The sequence below is a fragment of the Macaca mulatta genome, chromosome 13 (assembly GCF_049350105.2).
Source record: "Macaca mulatta isolate MMU2019108-1 chromosome 13, T2T-MMU8v2.0, whole genome shotgun sequence".
In the NCBI taxonomy this organism is placed as follows: Eukaryota; Metazoa; Chordata; class Mammalia; order Primates; family Cercopithecidae; genus Macaca; species Macaca mulatta.
The window spans coordinates 97278814-97297050 of NC_133418.1; the positions used below are offsets into that span (position 1 = coordinate 97278814).

General features: G+C 46.7%; 2 long non-coding RNA genes across 4 annotated transcripts in view; one reads left to right on the plus strand and one right to left on the minus strand.

The window, feature by feature from the left end:
* The window catches only part of LOC106992883 (uncharacterized), a 42157-nt gene extending 39641 nt beyond the window's left edge, over window positions 1–2516 (minus strand). For 2 of the 3 annotated variants that reach the window (XR_013402905.1, XR_003721807.2), the window contains exons 1-3: window positions 2401–2516; window positions 1733–1853; window positions 1161–1335 (exon numbers count right to left, since the gene is read on the minus strand). This is a non-coding gene — a long non-coding RNA (uncharacterized LOC106992883). Of the gene's footprint in view, window positions 1–1160; window positions 1539–1732; window positions 1854–2400 lie in introns of those variants that run through there. The other variant, XR_013402906.1, reaches the window with a different exon arrangement.
* LOC144333823 (uncharacterized) lies at window positions 1461–10309 on the plus strand. The gene is made up of 2 exons (XR_013402907.1): window positions 1461–1685; window positions 9446–10309. It is a non-coding gene; the product is annotated as an uncharacterized LOC144333823 (long non-coding RNA).
* Window positions 10310–18237: the final 7928 nt, after the last annotated feature.

Consider the following 18237-nt stretch of genomic DNA (forward strand, 5'->3'; position numbering starts at 1 on the left):
TAATTCCAGCTACTCGGGAGGCTGAAGCAGGAGAATCCCTTGAACCCAGGAGGGGGAGTTTGCAGTGAGTCAAGATCACGCCACTGCAGTCCAGCCTGGGCAACAGTATATGATGGCTTTAAATAAAACAGTAACTTCTCCATTTCAACATGTGACCAAAATGTTTATACCTTCTGACCCACCAATTCCATTGCTAGAATTCTGGAAATAATCATCAGGTGTGCCCTGACATGTCAGGATATCCATAAAGAATATGATGGTATGATATCAGATATCTTAAAATGTATACATGTATTAAAATCTATGAAGAGGGGGCTTATGGGAGAGACTTATATATTTTATTATATATACTTCTGTGTTGTTTTCATGTTTCACAATGAACACCTATTACTTTTATAGTTTGCCAAATGACAAAGATATTTCCATTCTGGAGATAAACACAGAAACTATAACACCGTTCTTCATTTGCAGTGAGCATACTGGTTAAGTGCACCAGAATCTCAGCTCTAAACCTTACATGACCCTGAGTTTTCTGTCAAATGCTGATGATATCAATGTCATAGGGTTATTGTGTCACTTAACTGAAATAATTCCTGGAAAATACTTAGCACAAAGCTTTGCATTTAGTAAGTATTCATGAATATTAGCTATATTATTATTTTATTCTGACATTTCTTTTAGTCTGTGGAGGCCTCTACTCCCCTACTCACAATCTCAGCCTGTGGAGGCCTCTACTCCCCTACTCACAATCTCAGCCACTATTTCTTACTGCTTATCCCAATAACAAGCGGCCTCCAGGGAACCAAGCCTGCGTGATGCCACATCAGCCACACACCTCTCCTTACGATTCTGTTTGGCAAGTTAGCTGTTAGCCCCAGGGCAACACAGAGGCAGGAGGCAGGAGGGAAGGAGGGCAGCACATATGTGTGTAGGCAGGGCCCTGGAGCACGAAAGAATGCGATGAGGACGCACAGCACTGGGAACCGGCAAAAACGAGCGAGACAGTTTTCAGGAGAGCAACAGCTGGCGGGGGAAACACCCAGAGAAGTAAAAATGAGACTATCAGAATTTTAAAAACTGAAAATCTCCAAGCACCTGAAATGCTTCATGCTTACTTTCAGAAAAAACAAAAACAAACAAACAAAAAAGATGAAACTCACTTTTAAGAAAGAAGAGCCGGGTGGAAGAGCACTAAGCTGAGAGGCAGTGGCTGGTGAGGAGCAAGAGGAGCCGCGACGCTGCAGACAGGGTCTGGGTCTGGATTCTGGCTTTTCCACACTCGGGCTCTGTGAACACGGCCAAGCTGATTCATCTTTTGTGTCTCAGTTTTTTCATCTGTAATACGGAGATAATAAAAGTGCATAGCTTACGGAGTTGTGAGGCTTGAAGGAGCTAATAATGCACATATACACGCTCTGTAAGGGCCGCCCTTTATCATTTAAGTACATGGCTGTTTGCCCTTGACGGGGCTGTGTAGCAGGGCGCCCAGCTGGACGAATCTCCCGGCCAGTTGGGGAGCCCCTCTGAGGGTCATCCTTGTGGATGTGGCCGTCGGGAGGACCAACCCGGTTTGCAGACCAAGATTTTGCTTCCTCTCATCCCTCCTGAGGGAGACCTGGGAAAGGAACGCCCCTCCTGCGGGCCCTTTCTCAGACACCAGGCAAATGTGTGGGGAAGATGCAGAGGTGGGTGGTGAGGAGGGGCCCCTGCGGTAAGCCAGGGCGAGGCTGACCTCCAGGGCTGCAGCTGCTGGGGGGGCCTTTGGCCGGGTTGACCAGGAAGGCAATGAGGGCTCCCAGGAAGCTTATTGTGTGGGGCCCGACCCCAGCAGAGGGGCAGGGCCTGGTCAGGGGCTGGAATGGGAGAAAACAGAGGGGCCTTTGGGGAGGAAGGGGCCCAAGGAGGGAGGCAGTAGGGTAAGTAGGGGGCTGTGAGGAGGCAGGGGCAGGAGGCTGTAGGGGAAGTGGGAGACTAAAGGGGGGCGGGCGGAGGAGAAAGAGGGATTACAAGGAGGTGGAAAGGAGAGTGGGACGTGGGGAAGAGGAGGAAGGAGGACTAAGGGCAGGGGGTGGGTACACGGGAGGGGTGTAGGAGGAAAGGGGGTGAAGTTGAGATAAAGGGGTGGGGAGGAGGGGAAGGGGTCAGGGAGGGAGCAGGGAGGGGTGGAAGGGGCAGGAGCAGCCCAGTTATGTGGGGAGTGGGGCAGGGGGAGGGAGGGGAGAGTTGAGGGGGTGTGGGAGAGGAGTGGATGGGGGAGGACCAGCCCAGGTGTAGGGGAAGCGGGTCAGGGGGAGGGAGGAGGAGGTGGGGGGCGTAGGGGAGGGAAAGAGAGGAGGAGGGAAGGGGTGTGGGGAGCAGGGGAGGGGGCGGAGGGGCGGTGCCCTGCTCTCAGCCTCCTACCGCCCTGCGCCGCCCGGGCCTCTCGGCCCCTCTGGCCGGGCGCCACCCGCGCGCCTCTGACGCCGCGTCAGGCAGCCGCTGGGGAGGACGCGGCGGGAGCCTCAGATGCCACCTACTCCCCGGCCTCTCTCCCAGTTGATGCTTCTATTTTAGGCAGCACATTATTTCCTGCTGTGATTTTTTCAGCCTTCTAATTTGGGCTCTGAGGTAAGCCGTGACATCCGCTGCACGCCCGCAGCCCCCTCCCGGCCCGGCGGCGGCGCGATCCTGCCCGAGCCCCGCGCCCTCCGGCCGCGCCTGCGTCTTAGAGGAGCCACTCGGCCAGGCCGGCCCCCAGACAGGCTCCCGAGGAGGGCTTCTCCCCGTGCAGGGTGAAAGAGTCCAGCCACGCGGGATTTCTAGGCAAGGATTTAGAAAAAGTGACGGGGACGGGGGATACATTGCACCATAGCGTCCCGGATCCGGGCAGGGGACTGCAGATGCTTCCATATCGGAGGTTTAACACGGTTTTTTTTCTGGACACGGGCCCCTTTGAGAATCTGATGAAAGTGTCCAGAGCAAGCCTTCGGCCCACACAGACACTAGGATTCTGCCTGTAGCTTCAGGCCCGTCACCTCCTGACACCCTAGGGGCGCCAGGACCCCAGGCTAAAAGCCCAGCTCCGAGGTTGAACACTGTGTGTATCTGCCTGCTCCTGCCAGTTTCATCCCAAACCGACTCACTGCTCCCTATGTCTGGGTCCCCTCTCCCTCTATCGGCCTCATTACCTTTTTTTTTTTTTTTTTTTTTTTGAGACAGAGTCTTGCTCTGTCGCCCAGTCTGGAGTGCAGTGGCGCGATCTCGGCTCACTGCAACCTCTGCCTCCCGGGTTCAAGCGATTCTCCTGCCTCAGACGCCCAAGCAGCTGGGACTACAGGTACCCACCACCACACCCAGCTAATTTTTAAATTTTTAGTAGAGACAGGATTTCACCATGTTGGCCAGGCTGGTCTCAAACTCCTGACCTCAAGCTATCCGCCCTCCTTGACCTCCCAAAGTGTTGGGATTACAGGCATGAGCCAGCCTGCCCCAGCCCCAGCCTCTTTACATTTAATCAATGTTTTTAAAACTGTCTTTGTATGGGTAAGGATCTCACCCCCATGTGGGCAGATGGAGGTCACATTGGTAGCTGTCCTGCTCTTTAGGTCTCTGACCTAGTTCATTACCTGGGTCCTGCAGGCATCTAGTAGTGGAAAGGACACTGCATTTGGATTCCAGGAGACTTGGGTTCCAATTACATACTTAGTAGTTTCATTCGCTTGGCCTCCCTGAGCCCCAGCTTCATCTGTGCAATGGGGAACTGTAATAAAGCTTCCCTCACAAGACTAAGTGAGTCAGTGCACAGGGAGGCACCTTTCACATGCACCTCCCTGTCAAAGGAGAAGGCCTAATTTGCTTCTTTTGAGTAACTCACACTTGTCTGTTGCCCCTCAGGGTGGGCAGCATCCAATAAAGTTTTGTGGTTTTTAAACTAAAGATGGGTAAACTGCCACTGGGCACCTGTAATCCCAGCACTTTGGGAGGCTGAGGCGGGCAGATCACTTGAGGTCAGGAGTTCAAGAATAGCCTGGCCAACATGGTGAAACCCTGTCTCTACTAAAAATACAAAAATTAGCCAGGTGTGGTGGCACATGCAGGTAATACCAGCTACTCAGGAGGCTGAGACATGAGAATTGCTTGAAGCCAGGAGATGGAGGTTGCAGTGAGCCAAGATGGCACCACTGCAGTCCAGCCTGGGCGACAGAGCAAGACTTATCTCAAAAAAATAAATAAATAAAAAATAAAGATGGGTAAACTGACTCCAAAATAAGGCAGTGATGTGAGAAAAGCCATCCTATCTCCCGAATAATGAGTGAGCAGTAAGAGACCACCCCAGGCAGATGCAGAACAGCTAGCTTGGCAGTCAACCTCGGAGGCCAGCCTGCTCTTCAGTCCACAGCCCCTTTTCCCACAGGTGTTAAAAAGGGTTCCTCGGTCTCATCCACCCCACGGACTCCATCACTACCACCTGCAAACTCGCCTTCCTCCGTCTTTATTAGAGTTTGCATTTTCTCTGGCGCACCCTCTGGTTACTGTCCTAATGCCTTCTCCCCGCCTTGGGAGATGTCTGCAGTTTTACTCCAGCTTGGTTCTCTTCCTGCCCCTCTGATTGCTCCTTCTCTAGTGCTGGCTCCTTTTCCTTTCCTGAGCTTTATTTTATTATTATTATTTTTTAAGATGGAGTCCTGCTCTCTCAGGCTGAAGTGCAGTGGCACAGCTCACTGCAGCCTCCACCTTCCATGTTCAAGTGATTCTGCTGCCCCTCAGCCTCCCAAGTAGCTAGGATTACAGGTGGTGCATGCGCCACCAATGCTGGCTAATTTTTGCATTTTTAGTAGAGACAGGATTTTGCCATGTTAGCCAGGCTGGTCTCGAACTCCTGACCTCAAGTGATCTGCCCACCTTGGCCTCCCAAAGTGCTGGGACTACAGGTGTGAGCCATCATGCCCAGTCCTGGGCTTTCTTTTTTTTTTTTTTTTTCAAGGGTGCCTATTATCCAGCGTTTATCATGCTGCCTTCAGTTCCCTGTTCCCGGCCTCCTGCCTCTGGGAGAGGAACCTCATTGCTTTTGGTGGTTCCAGTTGTCTCCTCTAGGTTACCAGCTCTGACCTCCTGATTCCCAGTCCCAATTTCAGCTGCCCATTGGACAACTCTAAACTTAAGCCCTGTTGTCATCTCAAACTCAACATATCTAAAAATGAGTTCCTCATCTTCCCCCAAAGCAGCTTTCCCAGCTGGTTTCCCTTTTCTGTTTGGTACATGACCATTCTCACCCAGGCACAAAGCTTTCATCAACTTTGGCTCTTCTCCTTTCCTCTTCTACCTGCATGTAGGCACCAAACCCTGTGCATGCCTCCTTTGGGGTGTTGCTCTGGTATCCAACTCTTCCTTCCTTTTCCCATCTCTAGTCATCTATTCCTAGCCCTCAGGTCCAACGGTCCCAGGAGCTCCATGGCTGTTTTCTCTGCCCATAGTCTCTCCATCCTCTAAAATGGTTGATATCTGAACCAAGACCCACCTCCATTAGAGACTTCCTTTGAACATAGACCCTTTGAGCTGCGTTAGCACATCTTGCCTGTTCCATTCACTCTGCCAATTCCCCCAGTCTTGCCAAGTGACATCCCTCCTATGGTTATTTAACTTTTCACATTTTTTACCCAAATGAGAAGCTCCTAGAGGTCTTTCCCAGCCCCTGATCTGAGCTTGCTCAGGGCCAGCTGGGACCCCTGTTGCTACAGCCTGGCACTTAACACAAGTGCTTCTGATTCCTCATGGTCTCCCCTATTTTTCAATCTGGCTCACTTGAGCTCTCCTTTTAAAAATTAACCAAGGAGCACCCTTCACCCAGAAGCAGAGAGCCCACATTCCAGTGCCTGCAGGGTCCAGGCAGGTCGTGACATGGGTGAGGCAGGGCAGGTGCATAGTGATAGGGAGTGGCAGGACATGGCGTCTAGACTCCAGGTCCCCAGTCTAGAGGATTTGTTACTACTTAGGCCCCCTTTATTGATATCAGGCCCAGTGTGTCCAGAGTTTCCTTTTTTTTTTTTTTTAAGAAATACCAAATTTGGATTTTAGATTAAAATTGCCAACTTCTAAAATACTGTGCAAACCAAACAAAATACCACTGCAGGCTAAGTTTAGCCTGCAGGTAACCCTGGATATAAAGATTTCCTGCTTTGTGATAACTCTTAGATGACAGAAAGCGCTTTGGATTGGGAGTTTCTAGTTCTGGTTATACCAGTAATGAGCTAAATAATCTTTAATAAGTTATATCCCTTCTCTGGGACCTCAGTTTCCTCATCTGTACAATGAAGGATCCCATTAAATGATCCCCAAGGCCTTTTTAAAAAACTTGGTAATTCTGTGGTTCTGTGGCTTATTCTAAATGGTGGGGAAATCCTGTTTAATTGAATTGTCTGATGAATGAGAATTACCATAAATACACACTGTATGTGGATTACTACATTTCAGAGAACTAGAATACAATAAGTCTTTGGTTAACTGAAATTCTCCGGGGTTAACTGGAAAATCCCCTTTTAATCAAGGTTATTGTTGAGAGGCTTTCTAAAATACCAGAGTTCAGTTTCCTGCCTTTCTAAGCACAGGAGATGTAGCAATACTGGGCAAGGGGAACTGATGAGTCACTGTCTGGGGATGGCTCTGCCACCTGAGCTGAAGGCGTCAACAGCGGAGTAACCCAAGAGGCTCTCCCAGCCAGGGCGCTGCTCACAGAGCAGAGTTATCTGTAAGGACCACCTGGCTGGTGCCATAGATAACTATACTGAGGACCTCACCAGTCTTTTGCAAGACTTGGACACCCAGGTTTGACATCCACTTTTGGAACATACCTCATTTCTAAGATGAGGAAAACTGGCATTACCTGGAATGTGTATCAAGGCTGACTGCCACCCGGAGCTCTTTCCCACTGAAAACAGCGAGCACTCTGGAACCCAGCAGATCTTGATTTGAATCGAGTCTTACACTTCCCAGCTGTGCGACTTTAGGCACGTGCCTTAACGTTGCTGAGTCTTAGTTTCCTCATCTGTAAATTGGAGACAATATGCTCTCATAGAGTTGTTATGAGGACTAAGTAAAATCATGTACACTAAATGGCTGATGTGATATTTGAGATTTAGTAAGTGCTGGGTAGGTAAATGGAAATCATTCCATTAGGAATTAATACCTTTTATCATGTAAAATCCCATCTGATTCTCCAGAGTTTTACTTAGTAAATAAGGTCAGCAAGTCAGCAGCAGTCACCTTCCACCTCAATAGCCATTTGAGAAACCCACTGTGTGCCTAATTAGATCTCCTGCTCCATCTGCCCTTCCATTCCACCCTATCATCTTGCAATAGAGACACCAGACTGAAAACCAGAACCAAGGTCTTGATTTAGGGCCAGGTGTGGTGGCTTACACCTCTAATCCCAGCACTTTGGGAGGATGAGGCGGGAGGATCATCTGGGCCCAGGCCTTTTGAGGTTACAGTGAGCTATGATCGCGCCACTCCAGCCTGAGCAACAACGTGAGGTCCTCTCTCTCTCTAAAAACAAAACAAAACAAAAGCTCTATTTTGCAACTATTATTTTGCAATTATTATTTTGCAAGTAATAATTGATTCAGTCAAGAATCATTAAAGGATGCAAGTTTGATAAGGACAAGATAGTCACAGACGTAAATATCCCCCCATTACTTATTAATTATAAAAGAAAAAAATAATAACTTTTCCGTGGAGAAACTTGGCAAATATCTTCTTAACCACGAGATCAGAGTTAACATCACCAGGCCTGGGACAAACAGACATCACATGGCTCCTGATAGGATGTACTGAGGCCCCAGCACCACTTCTGTGAGATTCCTGCCAGCAAATGCCTAACCTGGGTCTAATTATAAGCACACATCAGACTAGCCCAAATTGAGGGGCATTCTATAAAACAACTGGCCTATACTCTCGAAAAATATCAATGTCATGAAAGACAAAGAAGGGCTGAGAACTCTTCTAAATTAAAAATTAAAGAGAGACAATGACTACGTGGAATGTATGATCTGGATTGGATTCTGGGCGAGAAAAAAATCTCTATTAAGGGCATTATTTGAAGAATTGGATAAATTTTAATATTAAGTATATATTAAATAATAGTTTTAAACGGCGCTCATGCCTGTAATCCCAGCACTTTGGGAGGTCAAGGTGGGTGGATTGCTTGAAGCCAGGAGTTTGAGACCAGCCTGGGCAACAGAGCATGACCCTGTCTCTACAAAAAAAATTTAAGAATTAGCCGGGCACGGTGGTGTGCACTTATAGTCCCAGCTACTCAGGAGGCTGAGGCAGGAGAATTGCTTGATTGCCCAGGAGGAGTTTGAGGCCACGGTGAGCTATGATCACACTACTGCACTCCTGCCTGGGTGACAGAGCAAGACCCTGTCTCCAAAAATAAAATAAAATAAGTATTATATCGATGTTAAATTCCCTGATTATGTAATAGAATGTCTGTGTTCTTGAGAAAGTATTTAAGGGTAAAAGGTATAGTGTCTGCAGCTTACTCTCAAATGGTTCAAAAAAAGAAACTAAGTATAAACAGGTATGTACACACTCAGAATATTAAAATGTAGCAAAGTGTTAACATTTGGCGAACCTGAGTGAAGGATTTCTATGCACCAGCCTTGCAGTTTTTCAGTAAATTAAAATTATTTCAAAGAAAAAGTTAAAAAAGAAAAAAAGAGCCAAGGCGCCATGCCCAGAGCCTGGTGTCCTCTGCCCCCACACCATGGCAAAGTAGAAAGAGCCCTGACTTAGACACAGGTTCAAATCCAGGCTCCCAACTGCAAGATATTTCATCCCTAGGCTTCTGTCTCCTCACCCTAAAAGGAAGATAGTAGTACAATGTCTCTCTCTTAGGGATGTTAAGGGGACTTAAATGAGGTAGTCTATGTAGAAACCCTGGCACCTGCCAAAAAATTATTCACATACTCTCCAAGTATATGCTGCTAATTGCCCAGAAGTGATAAATACAAACAGAATTCTTACTCTCACGTAGCTTATCTTCTAGTCAGAAGATGGAAAATAAATGACTAAATAAGCAGGCAGGCATAATTCCAAACAGTATAAATTCTGTGGGGGGAATGGAGTGTGGCAGTAGAGATGGGAGAGATGGGGGGGCGGGCCCACCCTATACAGGGTGCTCAGGGAAAGCCTTCCAAGGAAATAACATTTAAGCTGGCCCTGAAGAACAAGAAGGAGGGAGAGGTTGACAATCTAGGTGGTGGAATAGCAGGAACAAAGGCCCCGGGGTGGGCAGGGCCTCGGTGCATGCAAGGAACTGTCCGTCCCTTCTCTCCTCTGCTAGACCACCTCATAACTCCGTGTGTGCTCCTTAAGGGAAGGGGCAGCAGAGCACCCAGCACTGGATACCCAGTGTCGGATGAGTGAACAAGCAAATGGCTGACGTCTGGTTTCAATTTTTGCCTAGGAGGAGATGCACCCTGCTCCCAGCTCTTAGCCTCACCATGCAGTGGGAGGGAAGGAGGCTTCTGAACTGGCAGCTTTGCATTCTTCCCCTCTCTGTGCAACTTGTTTCGGTCACAGAACTGGAAGAGACCCCAAAACTCCCATTATCCCACCCCTCCGATTAGAGAGGAAGAAACAGAGGCCCAGACTCAACAGACTTGCCGAAACCCATGGACCTGGTTGGGGGCCCGCGTCCAGCGCTTTCCCCAGCCTCACAGCCTGCCTTGTTTATTTGTTCAGCGGTTTTTGTTTCGCCATGGCACAGCTTGTTCCGACTCTGGAACATTTATAAGATGAGCCAATTTTTAAAAATCATAGAAAATAAATGGTTTGTTCTTGGAGCTGAAGGGCGGGGCAGCCAGGGTGGGAGACAGGTTCCAGGCCAGTTCTGGGGCAGAATTTTGGTTTATCCTTTGCTGTGTTCTTTTCTCCTCCTGCCTTGGGAACCAAGAGGACTTCAGTGGGATTCCCTGCCTCGATTTCTCCAGGACTATGATATGGAAAGACTAGAACATTCAACTATACACTTTCTGGTTCCCACCTCCACCATCATGAGTTCCATTCCAAACTCTGGCTCCTACCCATGGAGTTCAAGCCACAGCTTGATTCAGTTGATCAACCTGGGGATGGAGGTATCAGGACTAGCACCTGGACCATTCTGCCTCCTCTGCCTGTAACATCCTCTTGCTCTGCTTGTGAACTCTTCTCCTTCAAAACCCAGCGGTTATGTCACCGCTTCTAAAACCTTGAACTGATTCCCCATGTAGTCGGCCAGCTACTTTTTAAATTTAAAAAAGCCCAACCAGAATAAACAGGATAGCTAAAACGCTGAATTTCTTTGCTTTTTTCTGACTGGATATTAACTCAGTGTACTAATGTTAGCTATTATCTTGTGTTATTTGATCAGAATTTATTTGCAGATATGTAAATATGTGATTACCAAAAACTTGGAAATGAATAGTTACTAAATTCAATTTTTTTGGCCAACAAAATAATTTGTTTAAACCTTAATTATGTCCAGGATGGTAGAGGGAGTGGGATAAGGATGACAGAAGGACTCCTGCTGGTAAAAAGGTGACTCAAAGGTCCTGTCTAGCCTTTTGATACAATATGGCTGCCTCATTTCCCCAAAAGGCCTGGTACATAGTAGGTGCTCAAAAAATATATGCATTAAATGTATGAGTGCGTGAGGACGATTACATTCTCTGGCCCTGGGGTCAATGAAGCCTCTGTCAACCCCAGTTGAGTGTCCCATGAGGGGCCAGGCTAAGAATCCATTCAAGAGTTGTCCTAGGCCAGGTGCGGTGGCTCACACCTATAATCCCAGCACTTTGGGAGGCCGAGGCAGGCAGATCACCTGAGGTCGGGAGTTTAAGACCAGCTTGGCCAACATGGTGAAACCCCATCTCTACTAAAAATACAAAAATTAGTCAGACATGGTGGCGGGCACCTGCAATCCCAGCTACTTGGGAGGCTGAGGCATGAGAATCACTTGAACCAGGAGGTAGAGATTGCAGTAAGTCAAAAATCACTCCACTGCACTCAAGCCTGGGCAACAGAGCTTGTCCTAGCCTCAGACTTTTTCTAACTGGGCGACATGCCCATTCTTAGCATTCTTAGAACTAAGATTGGTGAGATCCTGGGGATGGATAGGGCAGTGTGTTCTGAAACCCTTTCAAGGAGCAGGGGCAGCAGCCTGGGTTCTGATGCCCATTCCAGCTCCCTCTGCCCCTTTGCTCAAGGCAGTTCCCCAAGCAGCAGTCTGGCCAGCTGTGGGAGGTGCTGTTCACCACTTCCAAGATTAGCTCAGACCTTAAAAATCACAGCCCAGCTCCTGCTCTTCTCGTGCCAAGGAAAACAGTAGATGTCAGAAGCCTCCTTAGGTATCTGGAAGGGAACAGCTCCTTCTGCTCCCTCCCTTCCTTGTATGAGGTCATTGAATCAGGATGACAAAGCAAACAGTGACATGTGTTGGGACTTGTTCCCAGACTGATTCCAGGATTTCTCCAGCCCCTCCCGCCTCCCACCCTCAGAATGGCAGGCCCAGGTGTGGACAACAAACTAAACAGAACTCGGTCCTTGGGATCCTGGGAACTAGGGGCCACTTGGGAGGCACTGTCTGGAGTGGTGGAGAGGAAGCCCTGGATGGACTTTGGTAAAAGAGGAAATTGGGATATCAGCCCCACAGGCTATTTGCACGGTGTGTCCCGGGCTTCAGCATGCTTCTACGTATTTTAATGTGACTTTAGGAGGGTAGGTGTTCTTTTCCAACTTCACAGATGAGGAAACAGGCTCATTTAAGGTCAGCAGTTTAATCAGGGTTACATGGCTTAAGTGTGACAGAGCCAGACTTGAAGTGAGTTTTGTGACTAATGAGTTTTGTTACATTTTCCCACCTCACCACAATTCCTTGAACTTGTCATTGGTATACCTGCTTCAGGCTTTCTGCCTTGTTGCATACCACCATACTATTATTTACGTAATATTTTTCTTAAATAAACACAATTTAAAAGTTAACCCCATTCTGGCCATTATTCTAAGTTAAGTAACTCAGGAATGGAAAACCAAACATTATATGTTCTCACTTATAAGTAGGAACTAAGCCATGAGGATGCAAAGGCATGAATTCTATAATGGATTTTGGGGACTTGACTGGGGAATGCTGGGAGGATGGTGAAGGATAAAATACTACATATTGGGTACATTGTACACTGCTCAGGTGATGGGTACACTAAAATCTCTTTAGAAATCACCAGTAAAGAACTTATCCAGGGGATGGGTATGGTGGCTCACACCTGTAATCCCAGCCCTTTGGGAGGCTAAGGGTGGCGGTTCTCAAGCCTAGGAGTTCAAGGCCAGCTTGGGCAACATATCGAGACCCCATTTCTATTAAAAATAAAAAAAAGAATTTACCCATGTAACCAAAAACTTACCTGTACCCTAAAATCTGTTAAAATAAAAAAGTTAACTTCATTCTAAGCTACAAAACATATGTGTGTATATATTTATACATATATATTTTAGTATATGTAATGTGACATATTACATTTATACTGTTTATATGTGTTTATATGTGTAGCTACTAAAATTAAACATTTTCATCCTCATCCCCTAAAGTTGACTCTTGTGACACCAGGGACACTCATGCACACTTTGGAAAACTGTCTCGCACCCTCCCTGTATTACGAAGGACACAGCCAAGTGGCTGCTTGTTGAAATGCTCAGCCAGTAGGATCACTCATAGACACCACTGTCTTTGTTAGGGCTGTGCCTGAAAATCACAGAATTATTCATGGAGGATAAGAGATAGATCATGGACTCTAACTCTGGAAAAGGTGTTATACAACACACCCAGCCATAGCCCTAAAGATTAAGGGGCACCATTCAGGGATATAAAGAGGAATCAGATACGGTCCTTGCTCTTAAAAACTCACTAAGTTTACAAACATAAACAATTGAAAACTAGAAGGAATAAGCAAAGAAACATAAATGAAAGAAACTCACATGTGGATTTGGTTCCACCACAAACTCGGTGTGCCTTTGAGCAAGTCACTTCATGTGTCTAGCCTCGGTTTCTTTTTTTCTTTTTTTTTTTGAGACGGAGTCTCACTGCAATGCCCAGGCTGGAGTGCAGTGATGCAATCTGGGCTCACTGCAACCTCTGCTTCCTGGGTTCAAGTGATTCTCCTGCCTCAGCCTGAGTAGCTGGGACTACAGGCAGGGGCCACCACACCTGGCTCATTTTTGTATTTTTAGTAGAGATGATGTTTCACCATATTGGCCAGGCTGGTATCGAACTCCTGACCTCAGGCGATCCACCCACCTCAGCCTCCCAAAATGCTGCAATTACAGGCGTGAATGAGTCACCATGCTGAACGCCTCAGTTTCTTTAAACAGAGGTAATTAACATCCCTTTTTACCTTTTAAGTTTAATAGGGGATTCAGTTTTTTTTAACAGGTGTGAAAAAAATCCTCTGTAAACTGTAAAGCTGCAACACAGTGTGTAAGGAATAAATAGGCAATGCCCAAAGTCCTCCATAGAATATTGGCATTATAAATGGAGAGCGACTTTCTCTAGGTGAAACTAAGCACTGGAAAAGACAGTTTGGGAGGAGAGTTGGGAGCACCATTTGGGCCTGACCAGTGTCCCTGGCTAACTTGCTGCTGCCAGGTCTTGGGCCCAGGAATGTCGGTGAGCGAAACCAGCTTGCTGCTCCTAACTCTTTCACAATCCTCCCTTTTTTCTGATTCTTACTCTTTCTTCTGCTTTGAAACATTAATCTTCTTTCAGTCCCGTGTGCAAGTTGACCGCATTGTAATGGGTATATACTGCCCTCTTGTGGTCACTCCCTGCCATGGTTGCATTAACTTCCGACGGGGTGTGCGACAAAGGCAGACCTGAGGAAACCCAACCAACCCCAGCTGAATGCACCTAGCCCTGGACGATCCAAATTAAAACCAGCTGCTGGAGTGCAGAGCTCCTTGATGGGAAGTAGTTCCTGCCTGGTTTTGCCCCAAGTAGGACATTAAATCCAGCCCTCTGTCTGGATTAAACTTGCTAAAATGGTCAGTTCCTAGATTGTCCAGCTTGTCTGAAGCAAGGTCCTGAAACTGAAGGTGGCTGGAAGGTATCCCTTCTCTGACAGAAAAACCGAAGGATAGGAAGGGCTGGGGCTAAGACCTGCCCTTCAGCCCTCCACCCATTGAAACCAACAGTTAACTAACTGAGCACCAATTTGTGAACTGCTACTTGCCATGGATGGGGTACAAGATATGTAGTTCCTGTCCTCAAGAACACATAAGTGACAAGCGTAAGTAACCCAAGCACACATATCAGTAATGAATATCAAGTCGTTGGAGTAAGGGCTATAATAGAAGTAGAAATAAAGTGCTACAGCACTAGTGGGGAAGGAGGGATTAGTGATAGCCACCGCAATCAGGGAGACCTCCTGAAGGTAGTTCTAGGCAAACTGGGTTAAAAATGAGTCGGGCCTGGGGAAGGGAGGGAGGAATGGGCGGAGCACAGAGAAAGATTTTTAGGGCTATGAAACCATCTTTGTCTGTATACTGTAATGGATACATGACATTATACATTTCTCCAAACCCAGAGAATGTACAATACCAAGAGTGAGCACTAATGTTAACTATGGACTTTGGGTGATATCGATGTATCAATATAAGTTCATAATTTATAACAAATTTACCACTCTGGTGGGGAATGTTGATAGTGGAGAAGGCTGTGTATGAGAGGACTGGGGACAATGGAAAATCTCTGTATCTTTTGCTCAATTTTGCTGTGAACCTAAAACTGCTCTAAAAAATAAAGTCTTAAAAAAAAAAGAAGTGGTACCTTACCAAACATGAGCAAGGAAGACAACAATGATACTCATAATAACTACATGGGGTGGGGGGAGGTGATTATGTGTTGCACATGACTAAAAGTTTATATTTGTTACTTAATCTCTGCAACAATACTGTTGGGTAGGTATTATTTTCTCTATTTAATAGATAAGGAAACTGAGGCCTATGCAGAAAGGCTTGATAGAAAATATAGGGAGAGGAAAAAGCAAAGGTGTGTTTGGGGCAATAACCTGTTATTTCTAGAGTAGCAGGTATGCCTCATCGGGTGGCAGAAAGGGAGAGACAAGGGCAGGTGTGGGGTCATGATGATCAAAAAGCACAGGAACCCTATGATAAGGCTTTTAAAGCCTCAAAGGAATTTGGACCCTCACGCTTTGGACACTGGAAAACCTTTTGAGATTTCAGAGCAAGGGACCCTGCTCAGGGATGTATTTGACATATGTGGAGGAGAGCTGATAAGGCAGAGATGAGAGGGAGACCTGTGGAGTCATGAGGTGAAGGGAGCTTAGATTAGGGCGGTGGGCAATGCAAAGGTATAGATCCTAAAACCTCCACATGGAGAAATTAAAATGGGCTAGGGGAATAAAGAAGGCAGAGGTACCCTTGATGGGAAACACTACAGTCACATGCTGAGCCCTCCAACCTGCCTCATCAATGCCCGGTCCTATGGTGGGGGTGGGGGCAGATTTCCAGAATCCTACTGAATAGAAGTCTTGGTTCCACCCTGGACTATGATGTGCCAAACCTCTAAAACCAAAGCAGGGCAAAGTCTTCTCAGAGACCAGCAGTGAAATCCTGAAAATTGTTCTCAATGCCCACATCAAGTGAGGAATCTCAGAATCAGAGTGGCCTGTCACAAGAAGACTATACCAGTTTGATGCTGGACCCACTCCTCAAAGGTCAAGGAGTTTTGTCATTTCCCAGCAGTCAAGAATCTGGTTGGACCAAACCCTGTATGGGAACGCGGCTCCCCCTCCCCCACAGAGGCTTTGATTCTGGCTTTTGATTGCCACAGGGCTGGCGGGCTTCCCTCTGGCTCCCACTCTCTCAGGAAGCCATCCACAGCTGCTGGCCACTTGTCACACCCTATCTGGGAGGTGGCAGCATTTCAGTGGTAAAGCAACAGATCCTCAGGCTGTGGCTAACGGCTTCAATGTTTGTTGGGAATTGTGTCATATTTCCCGAAAGGGCAAACTCCATCTAGTCTTGGTAGAACAGTGTTCTTTCCTGCACAATACAATGAACTCTCAATGCCCAACTGAAATAAACAGAATCATAATAGTGGTCATGTTATGGTGATGTTGAGATGCTTAGGCATTTAATTTTTTTATTTTTATTTGCTTTTGAGACAGGGGCTTGTTCTGTCTTCCAGGCTAGGTGTAGTGACATGATCATGGCTCACTGCAGCCTCAACTTCCGAGGCTCAAGCGATCCTCCCACCTCAGCCTCCCAAGTAGCTGGGACTACAGGTGCTACCACTACACCCAGTTAATTTTTTAATTTTTTGTAGAGATGGGGTCTCACTATGTTGCCCAGGCTGGTCTTGAACTCCTAGCTTCAAGCAATCATCTTGCCTCGGCCTCTCAAAGTGTTGGGATTACAGGCATGAGCCACAACACCCAGCTGGCATTTCATTTTTTTTTACCCATGGTTCATTTCTTCCCTTTTCTCTAAATATCTTTAAAATTACTATACTGCTTTAAATATTTTCCTCTTCTCAAAATATCCTTAATTTTAGAAATAAAAGAGTTTTAGTAATAAAAAGTTAGGCTAGGTGAGGTGGCTCATGCTTGTAATCCCAGCACTTTTGGAGGCCAAGGCAGGGGAGGATCCCTAAGGCTAGGAGTTCAAGACCAGCCTGGGCAACATAGTGAGACCCCCATCCATACAAAAAATTTAAAACTTAGCTGGGCATGGTGATTCACGTCTGTAGTCCCAGCTACTGGGGAACCTGAGGTGGAAGGATCCCTTGAGCCCATGAATTCGAGGCTGCAGTGAGCTACGATGGTGCCACTACATTCCAGCCTGGGCAACAAAGCAAGACCTTGTCTCCAAAAAAAAAAAAAAAAGGCAATATCCAACCATATGACATTATGACATTCTGGAAAATATAAAACTATGGAGACAATAAAAAGATCGGTGGCTCCTAGGGCTGAGAGGGGAGAGGAGGATGAATAGGCAGAGCACACAGGACTTTTAGGGCAGTGAGACTGCTCTGTATGATACTATACTGGTGAATACATGTCATTATATATTTGTCAAAACCCACAGAATGTACACTAAGAGTAAATCCTAATGTAAACTGTAGTTTGTTTGATAACATGTCAATTCAGGTTTAATTGTAAAACATGTACCACTCTGGTACAGGACTTTGCTAGTACAAGAGACTGTGTGTGGGGGGGGTGGGGGGCGGGTAAATGGGAACTCATTGTATTACACTTTTTGTTCAATTTTGCTGTAAATCTAAACTTGCTCTTAAAAAGTCTATTTTTAAAAATTAAAGCAATATACTGGGGGTTAAGAGTTAGACTCAGAAACTGGATTGCTTATGCTCCAGTCCAATTCATTGACTAAGTGGCCTTAAACCGGGGTGTTTTAACTTTCAAGTCTTCAGTTTCCTCAGCTGTATAACTGAAGGAAGTAATAGTACCTACCTCACTCAACAATTTGGGAGATTAAATGAGAATCCATACAAAGCAGTTAGCATAGTGCCTGGCACATTGAGGGCATTAGATAAATCTTAGCTATTATTATTATTATTATTATTATTATTATTTTAGTCGGAGTCTCGCTCTGTCGCCCAGGCTGGAGTGCAGTGGCGCAATCTTGGCTCACTGCAACCTCTGCCCCCGGGGTTCAAGTGATTCTCCTGCCTCAGCCTCCTGAGTAGCTGGGACTATAGGTGCCTGCCACCACGCCCGACTAATTTTTGTATTTTTAGTAGAGATGGGGTTTTGCCATGCTGACCAGGCTGGTCTCAGAACTCCTGACCTCAGGTGATCCACCCGCCTTGGCCTGCCAAAGTGCTGGGATTACAGGCATGAGCCATCGTATCCAGCCTATTTTTTTTTCTTTTTTTTTTTTGAGACGAAGTCTTGCTCTTGTCCCCCAGGCTGGAGTGCAATGGTGTAATCTTGGCTCACTGCAACCTCCGCCTCCCAGGTTCAAGCAATTCTCCTGCCTTGGCCTCCTGAGTAGCTGGGATTACAGGCACCTACCACCACATCTGGCTAATTTTTGTATTTTTAGTAGAGACAGGGTTTCACCATGTTGGCCAGGCTGGTCTTGAACTCCTAATCTCAGGTGATCTGCCGGCCTCGGCCTCCCAAAGTGCTGGGATTACAGGTGTGAGCCACTGCACCTGGCCTATTTTTTCTTTTTCTTAGTAGAGAT